General features: G+C 35.1%; 1 long non-coding RNA gene across 1 annotated transcript in view; it reads right to left on the reverse strand.

Moving 5' to 3' along the window:
* Nucleotides 1-18,529: 18,529 nt before the first annotated feature.
* Nucleotides 18,530-23,718, reverse strand: part of LOC106139932 (uncharacterized) — a 132,901-nt gene continuing 127,712 nt past the window's right edge. The window contains exon 6 of the long non-coding RNA XR_009657066.1: nt 18,530-19,516. This is a non-coding gene — a long non-coding RNA (uncharacterized LOC106139932). The remainder of the gene's footprint in view (nt 19,517-23,718) is intronic.

The following is a 23,718-nucleotide window of genomic DNA, read 5'->3' on the forward strand; positions in this document are numbered from 1 at the left end:
ATGGTGCCGGGAACCACACGGCACATATTTCTCTACACTTTGTTTATTTTGCTCATTGGACCCGTTCGGCAAATGATAAAGCAGCTCCGAAGCGGTTGCCATGGCAACGGGCCGCGAGCATACGCGATAGCATCGCAGTAATCGGGCCACTTTTTTTTATTTAAAACGAATATTGCATTCCAATACCTGTACCCTGATAGGTATAACAAGGAGTTGAGAACACACGCAGATTATAAACATGATATTGTAATCACATCTTAACAGCTTTCGTGGGTAAAATGAGCCAAGAGTCACATGAATCGAAGGTCACATTGCCAGCCTGAAGTCTAAAAAAATAATCCCATTTTTAATTATTTTAATATAATTATGTTCAAATTTTTTTTTTTAATTATTCCCTTTCTCTTAATTGACTTTCTTCCATGAAAACAAGACTTGCTATTTAATTTTGACAAATAATGCTAAATCACAACAGGCATATGTATTTCCTTCCAATTTTCCAATAGTATATTATCCAAAATATTTTTTATTGGGAACCTTTTAATCCAATGATTTCACACGTAAATTAAAATCGTTCTCTAAAACAGGGCTCAATTTTTAAATGCATCCTACATTCGCTTCCAAACTTCTTGGCGCCAAAAAGCCGCTCGTGTTATCTTTCTCGTTTTACATACAGAGTGAGCGAGAAGCAGTAATTTTTTCGGTAACCGAAAGAAGCCTGCTTTGATTTCTTCATCGAATGTGATTGGCGTGAATTTATTACTGTACCGTCGATTTTTTTTTGCGGACTCGATATTTAATTGCGAATACATAAAGTTACTAATCGAATGGCACATAGATACCTATTTGACCTCTGCTTTACACGTGCTGGCCATTCTTAATGTTCTTTTTTGCGATTCTAATTTCTCATTCAAATCATGATCAACAGAATCTGGGGGAACTGCCAAATCGAGTGCAAACCAAAGAATAGTGTTTTCCAGAAGCATTTGTGGAATTTAATGTTAATTTTATTTTTTTGATTTATTCAATATGAAACTGTTTTCATTCGTGGTAAGATATTATGTATATATCATCCTCTCCTTTAATTATTAATTTTGCAACTAACGCCGTGCACTGCAGCGTCTTCAGTCTTTAGCACATTTATATAAATTATTGTAATGGAAAACGATAAATTATTGTTTAAACAAAACAATTCTAATATTAATAAATCGCTTACTCTAAAATTCTTATCACATTTTATGCTCTCTCAAGCATATTTAATTATATTAATAAATAAATTAAATTAAAAATATTTGCACTTCAATTCATTTGCAACTTTTGAAAATAGCTAATTAATTAAAACATTATTAGTGACAAAATTGGCGAAAAGAATATACGCCTCATAACACACCTTCTTTTTGTCAAGAGTTAAACACATGCAAAAATTAGCTTCATTACACACACAAATTCCTACCCAAAAAATATCGCTGACCAAAACTTTACGATGTAGGTAATAGTCAAATTGAAAACTTCAGACTGGAAAGCATAATCTAAACTAAAAAAGAACTTGGAAGAACAACGCATTCCTTGCAAGAATGGCTATGAAAGTGGACTCATAAAGTTTGACCATAAAGGTTTATGTTTCAGTACCCTCGCACAAGTGCAGTACGGGTATAAGTAAAACCAATTCATTTCATACTACGCAGATTGTTAATGAAATATTTTACACAGCTCAAGATGTGAAAGAACACTTTTATGTAACATATTAACGATATAGAAAAGAAAGTGGTTTTACAAAAAACAATATCACAAAATAAAAATTATATTGTAATTTTTTATCTCAAAGTCCTGGCGAAAGGTAGAAGAGCAACTTGAACCGACGAGTTTCCATGTAGAGAATGATGATGTGGTATGATGATGGAGCGGATGATACTTCATCCGCAGGGATCGTAACAAGGACAGAGAAATGATTTTATGTATGACTTACTTCTTAATTATTTGAACTGAAGACTTGGGATTCTTCTTTTAGGCGATGGGCTAGCAACCTGTCACTATTTGAATCCCAATTATATAATTAAGCCTACCTACTGAACGTGACCTATTGGTCTTTTCGAGACTGCTGGCTCTACCCCGCAAGAGATATAGACGTGATTATATGAATGAATGAACTGAGGACATTGCTGTCTGTACTTGAATCCATCATTATGCCACTGAAAATCTGTGCAGTAGTTTATGGTTGCAATTTTGCACATTTCTGATCACCGTCTCTTAAAATACTGACGTAGTACTTAGTACGTGGGGTATGTCGACAAAAAAAGACTAATTAAGTATCCGAAATCACAAGTTTTTGCGATCAGACCACGGCAGCCGCCAACCGCCACCCACGGCCGGGTGAAGGAACTCCACCCAAAATATTACATCGGTGGTGTGATCTCATCTGTTAGGAGCTATTTGTAGCTCAGAACATATCATGGGTGGAAAGTCTTTTGATCCTGCATGCCTTGGTTCTGCAGACCATCTTTTCATGCCATGAAGACATTCCCCTTTGCTAAAGGGACAATGAAACTGATGTAGTATTTTTTTTATACCCGTACGTTAATCTTAAGATAGTGTTATAATATCTTTATTTATTATTACACTTAACAGAATACAACTAAGTTCATATAATAAGATAAAAAAGGAATAGTAGAAACAGATCTTAAGTATAGTATAAGTGTAGTTTACCTACTTACCCTTATAACGATTCTCTTAATCGTCTTCAACTACTTTCCGACTATTTTAAATGTCCTACCAGTATTTGTCCCAACTTCATTTTTATGGACATAAAATTTCAAAATTTACATCGGCGAGTGTACAATAACCCCGCCAAATTATATCACGTCTCTGTCATACAAAGTCTGCAGCAATGCCTCAATTTTCAGAAAAAAGAAACCGCGCCAGCATTAATCAGGTTCGACATACTTACGTCTGGGTTCCGACGAAAATCATATCAAAATTCCGTCGAAGGAGGTCGAAAAACGCGGAACGAAAATGGCTGGAGTCTACTTGAGAGTTTCTTAAAAAGACAGGTACCAGTTTGGGGGTCAATAACCGGAGCGATTCGACAATGCGAATAAGTAGATATATGTCGGTGCGCGGGCGCGTATTGGTTATGCGCTAATATCATGTGCGAGCCATGAAACAATTCGGCACAGAAAGATCGGCACGAAATTTTCAAGTAAGGTGTTAAATACATATTTGCAAATTAAAAAAAATATATAAAACATCAAAAAACAATTGAACTATGGTTAAAGGAAAAACGTAAACTTTGTAAGGTTTAACATACATACATACATAGGGATATAGACGTAACCATATGTAGTTTTGTATAAGGTTTAAGAATTGTCTATAAGAGAAAGCTCTAAAATCTAAGAAGAAAACCGTAGCAAGTCAAGCAAATTGCTGTCAGTAAAATATTTAAAAAACCCCTTCTCAGTTAAAACAAAAACTGCCAACAGTCAGTCCAACTACAAGTAAAAATGTGCTAGACATTGATACTGTTCATTTAGCATTTGAATACCCAGATAATTGCTTATTATTCGTGCCGGAACGCGTTCTAACACCGGTAATTCTTTGAAGGAAACCGTTGAAAATTGATATCGTTGATATTTCAGCCGATGAATCACGAAAGTAATGGTCTGTTTCTGGACTTGTTAAATATTTTTGGAAGCAAATCTGAGATTTGTTTTGAGCGATATTCAAGATATGAGATCAAAGATTTTGTATAATTTCAACTATACGCGAAAATGTCTGTTTTGCCCTAGTTCCCGCCCACGTAATAGCTGTAGCAGACGTTTTAGATTTATTTACAAAGCCAAAGGGTTCTTTGTTCGGACGATCTAATCTTTAACACCAATATTGAATAAAAACTGGTAGAATTTAATTGTTTGTACATGAAGCGAAAAAGTATGCAAGTGGAAAGATGTAGTCCCCCAGGGACCTCCCCTGAGGCCTATGTCATTTTTATTTATTAATTTATCTCGCAATCATATTTAGCGTATATGCTTCGAGGGTCCAAACGAGGCAGGCAACCCTGGGCGCTAATTTTGATGGGGGTCCGAGTGCCAGGACCTGTTGCCGCAGACGATGTGTAATTTGATTAATTTGCAAATAAAACGCCGACATTATCTTATTTGGACATTTTTGGCCCCAGGAACACTGGCGGTTTATTTTTCGCCATTAAAGCAGAATTTTTAATATATGTATGTATATTAATAATTACATATTTATAAAGTAAACTGTTGTTATAAGATTTGAAGGCCTTCCTTAGGAGGAGGAGGGAGGAGTAGCAGCTATGATCAGGAGTGCGAGAATTCTATTAATACACAACGTAAACGTTACATTCCTATATATTTAGGAATGGACGTATGTATTTATTTGTAATTAATCAGTATTTTGATCATATAAAAATACATGTTATGCAAATAAAGCAGTTTTTGTTTAAACACCGGAATACACCTAATTATTGCGAAAATTGGCAAAGTCAGCTCAAACGTAAATATTTGTGAATTAACGATTTAGGAATTTAGACTTTATACCAATTGTTATAAGGTTTAGTAAGATTTCAAAATAAACATCATAGAGGTTCAAAGAACTACACACCCACATCTATATTCTTGTTTTAATTTCTTTTTTGCTACGCATTACTTGTAACTATTGATGAATAGCCCATTATTTGAATAGCTAATTCTGTCCACTGATCGTTTTATATGGTAGAGACAGTAAAAAAGAAAAGAAAAAAAAATGTCCGTACATTTTGGGCCGCAAGATAATTTTTGATTGACAATCATTATAAGACGTGATTGCGCGATACATTTTTGTTTCTTTTTCCTGTGGTGCCTGGTGCCTGCCTCCTCAATCTTTTTTATCATTCTTGCTTGAAGCGGACATACATATATTAACGTGCATAAATTCTAAAAGAAAATATAAAATTGATATTTATGTAAGTAAGTGTGAGTATTTGTAACAACTCAGAATGATAACTTGAATTTATGTTTCAGCTTCATGAAGTCGAGTTAACGTCCATCAGGAAGGTAAATAAAGGCGTGACGTCACCGAGCCCACAGCACGCCCACTGATCGGAAACGCATAAGATTTCAGTGCTTCGTCCAAATTTCACTATTTGCGGCGCGGGCGCACCTACGCTTAAAGCGCGACGGTCTGTTATAAAATTTTCTCTAGTCTTTACTTTTAGGCTAGATTTAATGCCTTAAGAGGATTTTTCATTACTCGTTTTGAGAATATTATTGAATATATTTTTCGTATTTAAAAGTTTAAATTTATATATTTGACTTTCGATTTGTTCTTTTATTTTGATTCATAATAATGAAAATCTCAATTATAACATTAAGCCGTACAGCTGCACGTGGCATTTCAGTCTTTTCGAGATTGTGGGCTCTATCTTCCCCGTATGGGATATAGACGTGAAAATGTGTATCATTATTTCCATAAAATTTGTCAAAAGAAAGGTTTTATGAAACTCGTTTGGTTCATTTAATTCCTAAATATTCCTTTTTTATTGCAGTACTAGATATTTTTCCTCCGGGAACCTGCCAGTCAATAAAAGTCAAGTCAAGTAGAGGAGTGGAGCTGTGTGTTTTTAATTTCGTCAGACTTAGAAAATTGTTTGGACTTCAGATGATTAAAAGTAATTTAACAGGGCCCTAAAAGACCATTTTTCATATTAATATTCGCTCGCAACTCCGCCTGCGTTCTCACATAGTTGATAAGACTGTCTGCGGTGGTATTAACCCACTCCCCAACCGGTTGTGTTGGAAAGTGATTTATTTCGAAGCCGACAATGATACGTAGGCGATCGACTCTCACCGGCGCGCGCGCATTGTTGCCCGATATACCACAGACGCTAAAAGGACAGAAGGAAATGCTAGAATAGGTTAACGGTTAAGAATAGACTATGCAGACGTCAGAATCAGAACTTTTAAAATTTTATGTAGTTCAAAAAAGAATAGAAAAGAACCACTTAATCTCTTTCAGAGGTGTTGCAAAAAGTGACTGAAGATGACATTATACTTGGGCAAATCAAGGATTTTCATGCTAACAAGTCGCGATGAAGTCCAAAATCGAAATAAAATCAAACCAATGGCAATTGGAGATTTACTATGATGGGAAAAAAAAGGTATACCAAATGGACAGTCAGAGAGAGGGGAAGATCGATAATAAATTACCTTTTTTCATCAAAGTGCAAAAATTAAAACATCTGGGGCGTCATTCACAAGTCCTATCATCTTTAAAGTTAGGTAATAGAGAGACAACCATCGTACCTGGCTTAAGAAGTATCTCAATCATAATTCAAAATGTTCCATTGACTGTACAACCAAGAAATTCATGCGTCAGCTCCCAATATATCTATGTCAGTACCCCCTCGGTATTCTATGAACGGACAAAACTCATTGTTTCCAACGAGCATCGATCTAAAATCGATCAATTAGAGCATTCGATGGACACGCGCGATTAGCCGAATATTTCAAATTCATTCATATAGTGTGATGGATGCTGTGGGGAATGGAAGTGGCATGTTGCTATGTTGTCTAAACATAGGCATTCCATAGATTATAACCTACAGTTCAAAAGGCATATGTTATACTGTTGTTCTGGGATATGGTACTCGTACATTAGTTTGAGGAATAACCGATGCTCTTACGGTTGGTGGAAACCTGCAAAGGCAACTGGATTTGTTGATGAATGGTTGCGGAGTTGGCATGGGAGTCGTATTGTGTAAAAACTTACATACATACATACATACGGTCACGTCTATATCCCTTACGGGGTAGACAGAGCCAAGAGACAGAATTGTCAGGTTCAGCTATTAAGCTTAATGATAGAATTGAGATTCAAATAGTGAGTGATATTTTATCTACCTATTTGATTTTATTGAATATTGTATATGGATCTTTGTTGTCTGAAATAAATGAATTTTATTTTTATTGAATGCAACACAGGTATCCCACAAAATTTCCTTCCATTGGGAATGTCAAATGTTTCCGGGATCAATGTTAATGCGATACAACACGCGACCACCGCAACCCGCCTGTTTCGGCAACTCGCCCCCTTTGCGATTCTATAAATAAATAACACGGTGCGTGTACCGATTGGAAAACCAAGCGGGTTTGTTTAAGGTGCAGTGAAGATTTTAGCTACAAAGATTCACCTATTTTCCTCAACAATTATCTACTGTTAATTACCTATGCCGTGTGGTTCCCAGTGCCAATACAAAAAAGAAGAGGATCACTCCATCTCTTTCCCATGGATGTCGTAAAAGGCGACAAAGGGATAGGCTTACAAACTTAGGATTCTTTTTTAAGGCGATGGCCTAGCAACCTGTCACTATTTGGATCTCAATTCTATCATTAAGCCAAATAGCTGAACGTGGCCGATCAGTCTTTTCAAGACTGTTGGCTCTGTCTAGCCTACAAGGGATATAGACTTCACCATATGTATGTATGTATGTATGTATTACCTACTGAAGCGCGTAAAATGAAATTCGTTGGGAGGATTCATCATTTGTGTGGAGTTTGTGTTGTCCATAACATAACACGATTGGTCTACTTTTAATAACAAAAAATAATTCTTCAAAAAAAACCTTAAAGATTGAAACTTTCGGTATAATTTGTCCCTTTATTATTTGATATACATTTGTAATTTTTTATGAAGATAACCTTTGAGATTTCTTCTATAACGCGGCGTCACCTTAACTTGTAATTTATGAAGAGTACGCATCTGGGTAAATTGTAGACAGCGATGGAAATGTCCAAGATTTTATTGTTTGTTTTGATGACACTCTGATGATTTGGGAGTCTGAATATTTTGTTGTTTGTGAATTATAGAGAAAAAAGATGAATTGGAGGACGTTCCACTTACTCCATCGAAAACAGTCAGCTCTTAAATTTAAGAATAGGAAGAAAAGTATGTATCTGTGTGTGTAAATGTATTTGTATTTGATATGTTACGTATCTTAGAAAACATCCATGGATCACCCTTAACATTTAAACCATAGATAATGGAATGATAATAGACTAACGGTAAGGAAAAGATATATTATAAAGATAGATTATAACCTCGGTTTAAATTGTATGACAGTAGGCCAACCCGACACTAAACTTCCCCGGTATTAAAACTTATTTACTTAACGATATATATTTTATGATGTTTCGTATGATATCTCCTTTACCTTTCTGATGTAAAAATGAAACTTCACATACAAATTCATTTGAACAGTTTTATCTTCCCCAGCAACAGACGTTCTTGGCTGTTCTGTTATCGCTACATTGCCACATGATGTTTAAAAAAAGTCGTAAAAATGATACTTACTCTAAATTTAGAGTGAAGGCCACAGAACGACTGCCACCATAAATCTAGATATTTTTAATTGTTTGGACAAATCACTTTTAATTGCTGTTACAGTTATTATAATTTAATACGTACATACATATAATCACGTCTATATTCCTTCTATCATTCTATCATTAAACCAAATAGCTGAACGTGGCCATTCAGTCTTTTCAAGACTGTTGGCTCTGTCTACCCCGCAAGGGATAAAGACGTGACCATATGTATGTACGTCTATATTCCTTGCGGGGTTATTTAACCGAGTTATGAATGTGGATGATGATGGAAAGATGAAGTTTACGCCTACTCCTCCGGGAAAGAGGCGTCTTTTTATGTATTTATATTAAAATTTATTCTTTTATTTTCTTGTAGGCCTAGCAACCTGTCACTATTTGAAATTCAATTTCAAGTCATACAGCTGAATGTGGCCTTTCATTCCTTCGAGACTGTTGGCTCTGTCTACCGCAAAACGGATCAGGACGTGATGTCTACTCTAAAGAATTTTTAGTTTAATAAATAAAACGAAGAATGGTTAACATGTTTCTTATTTTTGCTATTTATACCAATTTAAAACCTATCATTTATTTATTTAATTAACCTTTATGTATATTAAAGTACTTACCTACGTAAAATGTACAACAGGTAGACTTTATGCAAAGGCATTCTCTGCCAGTGGAACCTTTGGAACTGAGATGGATGTACGGATGGTGCGATAACTGTAAAAGAAGTCATAATATTAATAGGCTTACAAACTTGGGATTCTTTTTTAGGCGATGGGCTAGCAACCTGTCACTATTTGAATTTCAATTCTATCATTAAGCCAAATAGCTGAACGTGGCCATTCAGTCCTTTCAAGACTGTTGGCTCTGTCTACCCTGCAAGGGATATAGACGTGAACATATGTATGTATGTATAATATTAATATGAATATCATCTTTCAGAGACATATCTAGTAGTTTTCAACTTCAACAATGTTATACTACCTACAATCCGGTTCGTATGACTCAATGTATGATCGATGGGTGTAAATCGGGTTGTCTGCAGCTTTCATTCACCGCGAGTGGGCTTACAATCGAACTTTTAGGGTTCCCATTACAAAAGGAAACCTTAATTTACGATAATTTATTTATTGTCAATAAAAATAAAACAAGAATAACACACGTATTTATCTTTTGCAGTGAAGAGAGCGTAGAAATAATCACGAGACGTAAGATTTACCTATTTCGAAATTATAATTAATAATGAAATTTTATAAAACTTTTGATATTAAATGGGCGTGTGAATAGTTCTGATTAAATGTATTACTTGAACGATTTGTATGTTTGGACCACAATTACCAGATACGGGTCTAAACTATCGCAATAAAAATAGATTGTATTCTAAAAATTCAGAGAAAAAATATCAAGTTTTACTAAAATTAATATCATGACAAATTATCCAAATTTCTTTTTTTTAAAACAAACTTTGTCTGTTTAAAAATAAACAGCACGGAACCATCAAACCGAACTCACAAAATGTCTTAACTGTTGTTTCTTCTAAAATAATAATAACACATGTTCTATCGTTTCAATGTAAATTTTGGGCGTGCGCGATTTTGAATGGTTCAATTTTAATTGAGAACAACACTGTTAAGTTGTGTTACATCGGATACCGTTCATTTTATTGACGCTTATAAACATAAATTATTCAAATTGATTCTTATTTTGTATAAAATTAAAGTACGTGATCTAGTTAAACGTGATTATAATATATGTATTAGAATACGTATTCGTTAAGTACATGAGTCAATGAAGATAGGTCCGCCTGTTACGAAGCGACTTAAGTACCAAAAGTTAATAGTGAAAGTGACTAACGTATTACAAGTAATGTTCTTACTTCACACGTCAAATGTGATTCTGAATTTAAATTAATCGATTCATTTTATTCTGTCGTTTATTTCTTCTCTTTAGAAAGAGATTCCTTGAAAACTAGAAATGACCAATCTTTACACAAAGTTTGAAGAACTGATAAAGAGATATTATTCCTCTTATCCCGGAAAAAAACTAAAGAGTTTAATACAGAAGTCGCTGTTTCCATGACTAGTATAGTACATACATACATAAAATGACGTCTACATCCCTTGTGGAGTAGACACAGCCAACAGTCTTGAAATGACTGATAGGTCACGTTCAGCTGTATGGCTTAATGATAAAATTGAGATTCAAATAGTGACAGGTTGCTAACCCATCGCTTAAAAAAAGAATCCATTAATAAGTAAGAAAGAAGAAAGTTCCCGCGGAGTTAGCGATATACAACAATAATCGCCGAGGGCAGATATACAAGGAGAGTGTGGAGGGAAAGGTCGGAGTGGGAAGACCTAGACGAACGTATCTTGATCAAATTAAGGACGTCCTGATAAAGGGTCAGGTCAAAAGTACCCGAAACCGCCGAGCTTGCATGAAGAGAGTTATGAATGTGGATGAAGCGAAGGAAGTATGCAGAGATCGTGGCAAGTGGAAAGAGGTCTCTGCTTACCCCTCCGGGAAAGAGGCGTGAATTTATGTATGTATGTATCGGCAGCAACTAGTCGGAACTAAGCTATAATTAGAGCGAGAGAGCGTCAAATAGTTTACCTAGTATTTTAGTCGTGACATGACACATTGGAAACTCCGTGATAAAAAAGTAACATTGATACGTCGGCACACAAAACGGTAGTCCACAGGGATGTCTCTTCTGACAAAATAATACTGACACTCGAAACAGAGAAATCAGGATTGCCAGATAAAGTCAAAATTGTATAGCATATAGCTTCTTCCTGGCATAAATCTCGATACATACGTACATACATATGATCACGTCTATATCCCTTGCAGGGTAGACAGAGCCAACAGGCTTGAAAAGACTTCCTTAGTCTAACGACATCCCTGGGAAAGAGATGTATCTATTACTATCCTTAAATGCTAGAACCACACGGCAAATATTTCCAGATAAAGTCTCATGCGAGAATCTTGTAGAATATATCATGCAACCAAGAGAATGATGAAAACGTTTACAAACATACATACAAATCACGTCTATATACCTTGCGGGGTAGACAGAGCCAACAGCCTTGAAAAGACTGAGAGGCCACGTTCGACTGTCGGCTCTGTCTACCCCGCAAGGGATATAGACGTGATTACATACATACATACATATGATCACGTCTATATCCCTTGCGGGGTAGACAGAGCCAACAGTCTTGAAAAGACTGAATAGACGTGATTATATGTATTTTTTTTAAACTATGGCAACCCTGGTACGCTATGTGGTGTGCAAATAAGTGGTATTTAGGTTACATTATGTAATGTCGCCGTAAGTAATAAAGATAAAATTCAGCTTTAATGACAAAACTAGCCATGTCACGATGATTTTGATTTCTAGATTTAGCAGAAATTTCTTATGAATTTTAACAAATCAATCGTTTGTTTTTTGTTTTTTTTTTATTAATAGCACAACATCATTTTGCTTTCAAGAAAAGTTGACAATTTTTTTTTGTAAGTCAAAAAATATGCAGTAGTTTCGTGTTGTTCCCGGAACTTTAGAATAGGGCCACTCCATTTCTTTCTCACGACTGTCGTAAAAGGCGACTAACGGAAAGGCTTGGGACTTGAACTTTGAACTTGGGTTGCGAACCTGTGTTTATCTGAATGTCAGTTCCATCATTAAGCTGAACGTGGCCTTCTAATCGTTTCGAGATTGTGGGCTCTGTCTATCCCGAAAGGGATAGAGATCTATATGTATGTATGTATGCAAGTAAAAAGATGTAGCCTCTACCCACCACATCGGGGAAAGAGACGTGACTTTATGAGTACTTACGTACGAACTAAAACTGTCTCTTACTTATCTACAATTACTAGCAGTTGACATTTAGGTAGCTCATTACACAAGCGTTTGAGCTGTAAATTGTTCCAGTGCCAGGATTTGCAGACATAACCGCGGGGCATTGCGATGTCTAAATGATTCGGCCAGTGGTGCTTAAACTATGGAAGCTAAAATAGAATAAAACCTTTTACTTTCTTGATGTGATTGTTTAAGTAAGATTTTAGAATATTATTTTGATGTTGATGAGAAATTTGAAAGTTATATTGATTTCATGGATCATCAAGGTTACAGTCACAAGAACCAGAACCACGTTGAGCTGGAAAGCTGAATGATATAAATAAAAAAAACAAATACATACTAAACAGATCATGCAGATTGAGCTAGCCACAAAATAAGTTCGAGACATGTATTATGGGATACTAACTCAATGATATTATATTATAACCATAATGATAAGTTCTTAATTTTTTATTTTTTGGTTGGAATTCGTGACCAGAGCCATTCGCCAATCTCCTGTTTGATTTCCTTCCACCCAAAGGTTGATTGGAAGAGATTGCATTAGCGATAAGTCCGCCTTTGTACCATATCTGTCTGTTTTGTATGTTTTACTCTTATGGTGCAAAAAAGAGTTTTATCTATCTTTTAGAGATAGTCGCAGGTCCCATCGCCAAAAGTGAATACTATAGTTGAGAATGCAATATTAACGCTAATAAATGAACGATATTACTTTTTCGTAAGAATTTAGAAATTTCGATATTATTATATCTTAATGTTTTTGATATTTCAATACACACACAATAAAATAACCCACTGACCACTCTCACGATGTTCATTCATTCTTCTCACTGTTTGCTTAACTTCGATTCAATATGAATAACAAGTGTTTACACAAACTTTGAGAGCCCCTGGCCGGGTCTAGACCACTCCAGCTGACATATTGAGTGAAAGTAGATTATAAGTTTTATAAGTTGTCTTGTGAGTGTACATTTCGGATCGAGTGTTTGATTTGGCCAAGATAAATGCCACTTGCATATCCGTGTATGACTCATATTGAAAATGTGACGTTATGCGCACGAGAGTCGGGACAAATTTTTATAATATGTGAAATTTTAAAGTAATTTTAACAAGTAGGTATAAAATTTGCATGCGACCGCAAATAACATTTCAAAAGATGAAAATCGGAATCAATAATGAATTAAAAACATTCTCTTATCTAATATACTAACTAAAAACCACCTTACTAAGAAGTCTGTTAAAAATTGATTTCACAAACGAACGCCATTTCCATAAAAATGTTGCATTCAGGATTCCCTAACTTATAATAGCCATAAAAGTCCCTTAACGTTACTTTACGACTGTTTTTATCGTGCCTACTCGGCCTAAATCAATTAAGGGTACTTCTACAGTATTCAAATACTCTTCATGCGTGCATGAACTCCAACTACAAATTAATGATAACACAGATGATACCAGGCGTGTGTTCCCGTAAATGTTGCTTAATAAATCTAAACAAATTAACTTTATTTATAAGCACATATTTTTTCAAGTTAAAACAGAATATTTTGTAATTTTACCAAGCGACATTGTATAGATTATGATAGATATTGGATAGATGAGATGGAGGGATGATTATCAACCCCGTCTAAACAAAACTCTAAAATTTAAAAAAAAATGCAAACCAATACAACTATAGTGTTCGTGTAAGAAAAAGTTACTACACATCGACTCTTCTGTACTCACAACATTTGACGCTCCAAATTTGAAACCAAATAAAAATACAGAAATGCGGTAATTAAAACTTACATGCGTCCAAAAACTGTAATTTAACTATATTTAAGGGATTCCTAAGTAATAATTGGAGGATAAATCACCTCTTATAGATATCTTGTTATCGTATGCGTTCTATTTTTTTTTTATGTCAAATTACAGTATTTGTGCTTAATTTTATGTGTGTTTTGGTCAAGTAACAGCCTATTACGACCCCGGGTTGCACCAATTAAAGCGTTTTACCTTATTAACAACCGTAAACAGCTTTGTAACGTAATGGGGATGTTTAAAATTTCAAGAAGTTTTTGAATTCGACGAAAGGCAATTTCCACTTTTTATCGCCGAGTCGTTAGTTTTTTTACGTTGCGTTTTTGACACGTTGTTATGTTAACGAGACAGTTTTATGGTATTAAGGTGTATTCTGGTGTTTGAGGAAGCAATGCGTGTTAATATGAAAATGATGGGAAATTCTATGTGTACCATCAGATCTAGATAAATTTTTGTTTTTGTAAAATATATTAATCTGACTGCCTATATATTGGCTTACGGGTTTACCGCAATTGGAGGCGTAAAGAGGACCACGAGTAGGTATACTTAGCAAAAAAGAATCAAACTAAAATTATTATTTATGAAACAATTTATGAAACAAAGTCCCAATAACGAAGGCCATGTTTAGCTGAATTGTAATTTTTACAAATCAATTGTAATTTAAAAATCTTGCTGAAGCAGCTGAACCCGGAAATTAATATTTCCAAGTCACAGTCATAATATTGCAAGCATTCGAGATGGCTTTCCAAATGGAAATAGCTCAGAGGTATTGGTCGGGTCTAGACGCCAGACTTCTAAGAAATGTCTGCCTAGCGATTGTTTAGATTGAACCTTAGATCAGAGAAAAAGTACACTTGGCACACGCAATTTGTAAGGTGAAATCAGCAAAAGCAGACGTTTATTTGTCAAAATAAATGGTGTTCTTTCATAAAAAAATCAAACTATATTTTTAACAATGTTCTTGCGTTTATTAGTTGCTTTTGGATAAACTAAATTCATACACGTACTACGTATGTAAATCAAATTAGGCGTTTGATGAAAAAAGTTTAAAATCCAAATATACATAGATACTTTTATTTCTATTGGAGGCACACGTGTAGTGGGTGGACAGAAAACCTTTGAAAGACATTGTGATAAGTTATAATTGATTTAAAAAAAATACGTGAATATTATACGAGAGAAATAATTCTTCATTGTTCTTACTTACTTAAATTTTCACATCACTTCTTCTCGTTTCTTTTACCTGATGAATAGACCTACGTCTCGCTATTATCTGCGCTGTCAAAGTAATAGATAAAGGTATACTTTTGGCAGTTGTGAATAAATGATCAAAATTTAATATATTAGATAGTATATTATTAGAACAAAACTTCAAACTTTAAATATATCATAAAATTTATATAACACTTGATTCGTGATAATTGAATTTACGTGCACGCGTATGTATGATAAATAGATTAGATTATGTCAAATATGTATCTGTGCTGCTTTTAGTGAGACTGAAATATAAATCTTTTTTGATATTTCACACGTATCTGGTATCGGCTCTGTAGCGTTCAGGAAGATACGTAATGTGTTCGCCTCTAAAATACCTCAATGTCTCAAGAGTCTTTGACCAGTGCGTGCTGAAAGTGATGACCTATGGTGCCGAGACGTGGTCTCTAACTCTGCCTCTTAAATAGATAAAAAAATATCAGGGTCACTCACCGAGCTATGCTCAGTGTTTCTCTGCGAGATCGAATCTGGAATTAGAAGATCCGTAGACGAACGAAAGCAACCGACATAGCAGCTCGGGTCAGCAAGTTCAAGTGGCAATGGGCAGACCACATTTCTCGAAGGGCTGATGGCCGATGAGGCCAAAAAGTCCTCGAGTTGAGCCCACGTCCCGAAAAGCGCAGCGTAGGATGGACTGATGATCTGGCTAAATCGGCAGGGAAACGTTTGATGCATGTCGCCTCCAATACAGCGAGGTGGAAGACATTGAGGGAGGCCTAGGTTCAGCAGTGGACGTCCTACGACTCAAATGATCCTACAATGATGTGGCATCTATCTGCAGTAATATGCCTGAATGACGTGGTGCCGTGTGGTTCCCGGCACCAATAGAACTAATGCTATCTCTTTCCCACGCTTATAAACTTGAGATTTTTGTAGGCGATGGGCTAGCAACCTGTCACTATTTGAATCTCGATTCTATCGTTAAGCCAAACGGCTGAACGTGGCCTTTCAGTCTTCAAGACTGTTGGCTCTGTCTACCCCGCAAGGGATATAGACGTGATGATATGTATGTATGATGTGGTAGCGTACGGTGCAGACGGTGTAAGCGGCAGTGTTCATTTGAGACAGTTCGTAATGGACAGTGTTTTTGGGTACTTGTCGTATCGCAGTCACTTTTTCCACAAATAATTCTGCCAGCACAACCCTGAGAGTCTCCACTCTGACCCAACTCACGGCTTCTGACTCATGTTTAATACACCAAAATCTCATTATTCTTCTTAGTCGTCGTTTCCTAATGTGTCCAGACTCTCAATCCTTCTTCATACATTCTTGATTCGATCGATTTTGAATTTCTAAACCACACTTCAAGTAAGCCACACGATATTGTAATACCTCCTCTTTTTTTCGAGGGTCAAATATTAAATCACCACGACGATAAGCTTGAAAGCCGAAGTCAGCCCAATTAAGTCGAATTTCGCAAGCACGAAAGTCAATGGCGTGACAACTTTTATTTATCCAAAGTGGCTATAAGGAGCCGCTTATAAAAATGTCAGAATTTAATTTTGATGGCATGCGGTAAATTCTGGCGTATTGCCCATTGAGGGGACTACGTAAAGCGTTTTTAAGTTGGCGTGTTGCTCTGCATTTGGCCAATTTGAAAGTGCATCCGTTTTAGTGATTTCCATTAAGAAAGTTATAAGACAAGGCAATTGGGCGATATTTTTTAACTGATTATAAATTATTACATTTGGAAAAACGAGTCAATGATTTTTATAAATTAGTTTGAATATTTTGAAATCAAATCGATATATTCATCTCTTTCGAATGAGTATTGATAAGTGACTGTCGGGCAAAGACAAGCCGAAGTTTCGCTTAAATATTCCGGAGTGCAAGGTGCCTTAATAGTATTAGTGCCAAATTTCCCAAGAAGAAGAGTGCCACTCCATATCGTTCTTATGGATGTCGTTAAAGGCCACTAAGGTAAACTCGTAGGCTTACGAACTTGGGATTGTACGCGATGGGCTAGCAACCAGTCACTATTAGAATCTCGATTCCTTCACGAAGCCATACAGCTGAACATGGCCTTCAGTATTTTCGAGACTGTTGGCTCTGTCTACCCCGCAAGGTATATACATATGTATGTATATATGTACTGGGCTATTATATAATTTTCCTAACTAGCAGTGGACATAACTAAAAAGCAGTCCAAGACATCGAACGCGCCTACCGATTATTCTATTTGATCGGCCATCGTTCTAAATACGATAATTATCTGTGGGATTTAGCGGGTGACTGACCTCCTAGATCATAAATGATAACACTCTGACGTTCTGACAGCCATTTCACATGATGAATTAATTAGTTTGACTAATCTGTATTCTAGGTATGGTGAAGCTGCTTTTGTTGAGACAAAAAGAAGAATACTCATACAATGAATATTTATCTGCGGTTATACAGGAATTTGATATTTACACGTTACTAATGAATCTTTTCTATGTTATGTACATTACTTTGATTACTAACCAATGCATTATATGCTAGGTTTCCCTATAAAGGTTGTGGAGCTCGGATAGGATCGTAGTTATAGAGCAACCCAGGTTCCTCTCCAGAGGGATCAAATACAAATGAAATTTTTATAATATCTTTAGGTGTACTTAAAGTAGGTACAGTAAAAAATTTCACAGTAGAAAGTCACCTCGTGCCCTGCTGGTTATTATTATTACCGAAAATTTGAAAATATATTTTTATTTTGAATATCAAGATTATTATGTTAAATGTTGACCATTTTATTTATTTACGTTTCGTTTATGGGGCAAAAAAATATTTTTTAAACTACACGTAAATCAGCAATGTCCCACTGACACGACCTAGTTCAGTAAAATATATAATGTGCTCTAGAAACAGAGGTGGTTACAATTCGGAACTCACGAAATCCGACCTTTAGCGCGCTCAGACAGAGTCCAAAAGTAAATTCTAGCAACAACTGTATAAATTTGCCAAATGTCTACATTGATGCGGCGATGTCGATCAATTTAAAATAAATGATAATGCGTCCATAATAAAGTGGATTTTCGTGTGTAATCCTAAATGTACTAAGATTCGGAGCAGAGGTCGCGCTGTACTGATGACATTGGATTAATTGAAAAATGACTTTACGTCCGACCTCCAAACGGGCCATTCACGACGCTGGGAACGTCTTCTGGGACCATCACACAGAAGCTTAATCCTTAATTAGATTATTGTAGCTAAAATTTACAATTTACAGGAGATATAAATGAAACAATATCATCATGCCGAAATGTTTATTGATTATAATCAAATTTAATAAAATAACATCGATTTCAAATAAATCAGATTGCATAATCAAATTTTTCTTCTTAAAAAAACTAGAATGCAATCCCCGGGTATTGCCATGCATAAACTAAAACTCGAATTTAAGTGACTGATTCGATTTAGCCTAAAATCAAGTTTTATGGAGCAAGGCGTACGAATAATTACAGATCTCTTACATTTTGATCACATGATATAAAAATTGTTGAAGTAAACATTTCAAAATCAATAATAATTATCACATTTAAATTAACAAAAGCATGTCAGCGTAGCAGGTAGTCTAAACAATTAACAATGTGTAAAATTAAAAATAAATCTATAACAACATCAAGTCATGCACACTCGCGAGTTGGATTCGTAAAATATAAAGTCATGCGTTAGAATGTTTAGTATTTGTTAGTCAATATTATTCAAAATTCAAATAAAACTTTACACATAAATAAAAATGTATTTAACAACAACATAAATAATATAAATGCGCGAACTTTTCAGGATCACGAAGGAAAACAAAAAAATGTTACGAAGATCACAATCGGCAAAGTCATATAACTTATAAACTAACAAGAGCATTTTTTCGATTCCCTCCAAGACCTTTTCAATGTAAATGTTTGTTTTAACATTATTCATAAGATCATGTGATAACATTGGGCTGCTAAATGTTACAAATCAATTTTAAGTAATTACACAATAAACTGTAATGAAACTTTATCACGTAATGAAAGTTGACAAAAAAATAATAAAATAAATAATAATAAGTAATGTTGAACTTGGTGATAATAGTCAACTGCCAGTTTTTTGTGGTCCACTTGTTGCTAGGTTATACTTCAATGGAAAGATTACAATGAATCTGGAAATGTCTTTGTAACATTAAGAGCCCAATCTAATTGTAGATCTTGAATGGTGGATGTGCCGAAGACCGAAGGAACTTTTTTGTAAAAGATATATCGCGTTGTATCTGTAACAAAGAATAAAGGAAATCATTCATCATTATCGAAATATAACTGTGATGAAATGGAGAAGGAGTGTGCCAAGCCTTTTACAAAATGTAAGTCTTGCTAAAATGAAGTAAACTATCGTTAGGATGCGTAAAATTTTGGATTTAATAGGAACACGCCATGACTAATGAATAAATATTGATAACAGAAGACATAGACTCATCTCATCATGTTTTATGATTGAACTCAAAAGGTATAAACTAAATCAATCTTATAATTTTGGAAAATTCAATTGAACTGTATCATACGTGGCAATAATGGATTGATGCATTCCAAAATCTAAGATAAATACAGCAAGTCATTTTAAAGAACACAATACTGCAAAATAAACACATCTGGATGGTGGCTCTGTTGAATGTGTGAAATGGTAGTCAATTAAAAAGTCCAAAGTGCTGTCTCACGGGACTCCAGTCCCGGAGAGAGTGCTCGAGAACTATGACGAAGCACCAACTATTACATTTAATATACTCGCACATTGTCGCGTACGACAAAGACCGCCGATGTGCCGACTTCGTGCGAAATGTATTTTCAATTTGGTCAAATTACGACGTGACGAATCCCGTAATAAATCTAGGAGGGGGCAGAGATTAATACGTACCAGATGACGGCGCGTTTTTAAACTTTTTGGATCAATTACAATGAATGCACGAGTGAATGTTGAATAATTACTCTGCAAGCGATGATGTATACATAGATTATATCATATTTTAACCGATGAAAGGATTTATTTTAAAGATACTTTCTGTTTTGCTGTATTAAAAAAAGTCGATACGATGGCTAATGGATAGACTTTACATGGGATTCCTCTTTTAGGTGATGGGCTTGCAACCTGTCAATATATGAATCTCAAGTCTACCATTAAGCCAAACAGCTGAACGTGGCCTTTCAGTTTGATGACTGTTGGCTCTGTCTTGTAATATAGACGTGATGAAATGTTTAAAAAAATGTCAAATCAATGTCTCTTCGACTTTGCGTAAGAGCCTACGTCAGAGAAATATCTAAAAAGATCAATGACCCGACTCTATAACTACGATAATAAATATAACGGGGGAAGGGCGATTACTGGCACGTTTCTCCATAGTAACAACGACATTGTTATCACAGTTTAGGACGTTATCAATCAGTATTTCGTCATGCCCTCGATTGCGCCTACGCCCCATCGTAATCTTAACGATTTACCTCGATTCCTTATCCAACATACGACCAATATCCGAAGAGCCCTACCAACAAGGGTTCTTGAAGAAAACTCGGCTCTTAGATTATAAAAAACGCAATCAAATAAATGTAGCGATATAGTAATTTGTTTCAAAAGTCTCTGTATAATTTTGTTTACAAAATGTCTGCCAAAAATCCCTTTTTATGCGGCTTCCGTTTAATCTGTAGCTATACTATTACGGGAACTATGTCAATATCTTTAATTTCAGCTTTGTTCCAAACATCATTATTATACGCCTTTTCAATTCTATTTCTATCAAACAGTTAATCGGTTAAGATATTATCCGTTCTTTCGTAAACATTTACATTTTCTACCGTTTTTTTTTCACTTCGAAGTGGTTATTTATCATTCTGTCAATCTGGACTCGAAATTAATTCTAAGGGCAGGCAGGAACTGGATATAATATGAAGAAGCTTCCTGTCTGGTATGAGCAATGAGCGTTGAATGTAAAGAATATTCAAATTGTATACGTGTACTTTGGTCAATGTACCCACTTTTTTTGTTTCAACGGGATGTTACAGCATCAAATCACGTAGGAATATTGTTACTCGACACACATACTATCTTGAAAATATTTGCGTCGACAACCCCAAGAATTGTTTAGATAGTTATATTAGTCTCCCGTCACATTGAAAAAGTCATTTGAAAACGACAATAAAAAAAACGTACTAAAAGTACAATAGAACAGCAAACTATGTCAAAGTAATTGGAACATACTTGTCATTTGTTCTATTTGGATAAAAATGATATAAAAATACGTATAATTACAAAATCCAGGTGTTCTCGGAACAAAAGTAAAGCTGTAAAAGGTAATGAATCTGAATGAGGTGCTATTGACGTCATTAGGAAATCGAACGGACCACAGACCAATAAAAAAGTAGAATGCATTTTTTTGAATAGGTACATTTTAATATTATTCCATCTGTTGAAAAATACATAAGAGAATAAGTGTTATTCAAGAGATTTTTTTTCAATTTAATTACGAGAATAAAGTGCAAAGAGACACGAAAAATAATATTGGAACATTTGATAGATTCACTTCACACATAAATAAAAATGTAAAGTTGTATGTTACAAATAAAAATCTTGCGTTATTGTTTTTATATCATGAGCTCTAATTAATAGGAATGTTCCGATTGGTAATATCACACGCCGTTAACGTAAATCAATTAGTTCCGATATTGTTTTGGATATGATTGATAGATTTACAAACGTGATGGAATTAATGTAGCAAATTTTACCTCACTTTACCACTAATTTGTCTCTTATTTATATAAAAAAAGAAACAAGCGGAACTTTAGAATATCATGGCGTGTGGATTAGTAAATAAATTAATGATGAATGGAATAATCTCTTTCCCATGGATGTCGTAAAAGGCGACTAAGGGATAGGCTTATAAACTTAGGATTCCTCTTTTAGGCGATGGGCTAGCAACCTGTCACTATTTGAATCTCGGTTCTATCATTAAGCCAAATAGCTGAACGTGGCCATTCAGTCTTTTCAAGACTGTTGGCTCTGTCTACCCCGCAAGGGATATAGACGTGATCATATGTATGTATGTATGTATGAATGGAATAATTTCATACATACGCATTCTGTTCTGTAGGTGGGCCAAATTATGAATTTAGGTACATTTGATATAAAGGTCTCTCAGAGTTTTGATTTATTTCTGTATACTGGATATTAAATAGATATTTAGTAATAAAGAAAATTTTGTTTTATTTCTAAAGAAATGTCTTATTAAGCCATTGGTCTGGAGAAAAATACCCTTGGAACTTAAAGGAAGCTCAGTTTTTTGAAGCAGTCTTAGTATGGTCTCGATATAATTACAAAAACACTGAATCAACCTTCAAATAAATCAAAATCAACATACATGTACTAATTAAAAACAAATCTGTCTATTGTTTTTGAAATGTTATTAGGTCTGTGAACGGTTCCTCGGAAAATGACCTAGTGACACGATTTTCTCGTGAAACTCGTTGCTGCCGGCGCCGCCTGCGCACCTGAACAAATTGGTTACTATACATTGTATGGGGCTATTCATATTATGACGCAAGTTTGCTCGGTTCTTTTATATGTTAGCACTTGAGAAAACTTATGTAATTTTTTTTTCAGGGCATTCATTGTATAATTTGTATAATATTGTATAAATCATATTTCTCTTTTCAAATTGTTTGTTGATTGTTGTAAAAAAAAATCTATGAAAATTTAGTTTTTTTTTACGACGCAATTTTGTTCAGCTCATTTAAGGGTCAATATTAAAAAAAACCTTTGTAATTTTTAGGGTATTAATAACATTTCTTTCTCCTAGCCTTGATCCCGGTTTTAGACCTTTCTGGAGAGGAGCCCGGACTGATGCCTGACCTGTGCAGGGAAACATTAACCCATATTGGTTAATGGTTAAATGTAATCACGTCCATATACATTACGGGGCTGAGAGAGAGAATAGTCTCGCAACGATTGAAAGACCACGATCCGCTGTATGACTTAATGATGAAATTGAAATTCATTTAGTGACAGGTTGCCAGCCCATCACCTATAAGAAGAATCCCAAGTTTGTTGCCTTTCCCTTACTCGCCTTTTGCGACATCCATGAGAAAGATATGGAGTGGTCCTATTCTAAAGTGCCGGGAACCACACGGCACATAATTTTATATCCTACTAATGTTATAAATGCGAAAGTTTGTCAGTATGTCAGGATGTCAGTATGGATGTTTTTTGATTACGATGAAATTTGGTATGTATAGGTAGCTGAAGACCCAGAATAACATATAGGCTACTTTTTATCCTGGAATCCCCACGAGAATGATTTTACACGGAAGAAGTCGCGGGCGGCCTCTAGTAATTATTAAATAAAGAATAATGTAATCACATACATTTATTTCTTTCTGACAAGCAGCCAATATGGCAACTCATACATACATACATACATAAAATCACGCCTCT

Source organism: Amyelois transitella, chromosome 11 (assembly GCF_032362555.1).
Source record: "Amyelois transitella isolate CPQ chromosome 11, ilAmyTran1.1, whole genome shotgun sequence".
NCBI classification, from domain to species: Eukaryota; Metazoa; Arthropoda; class Insecta; order Lepidoptera; family Pyralidae; genus Amyelois; species Amyelois transitella.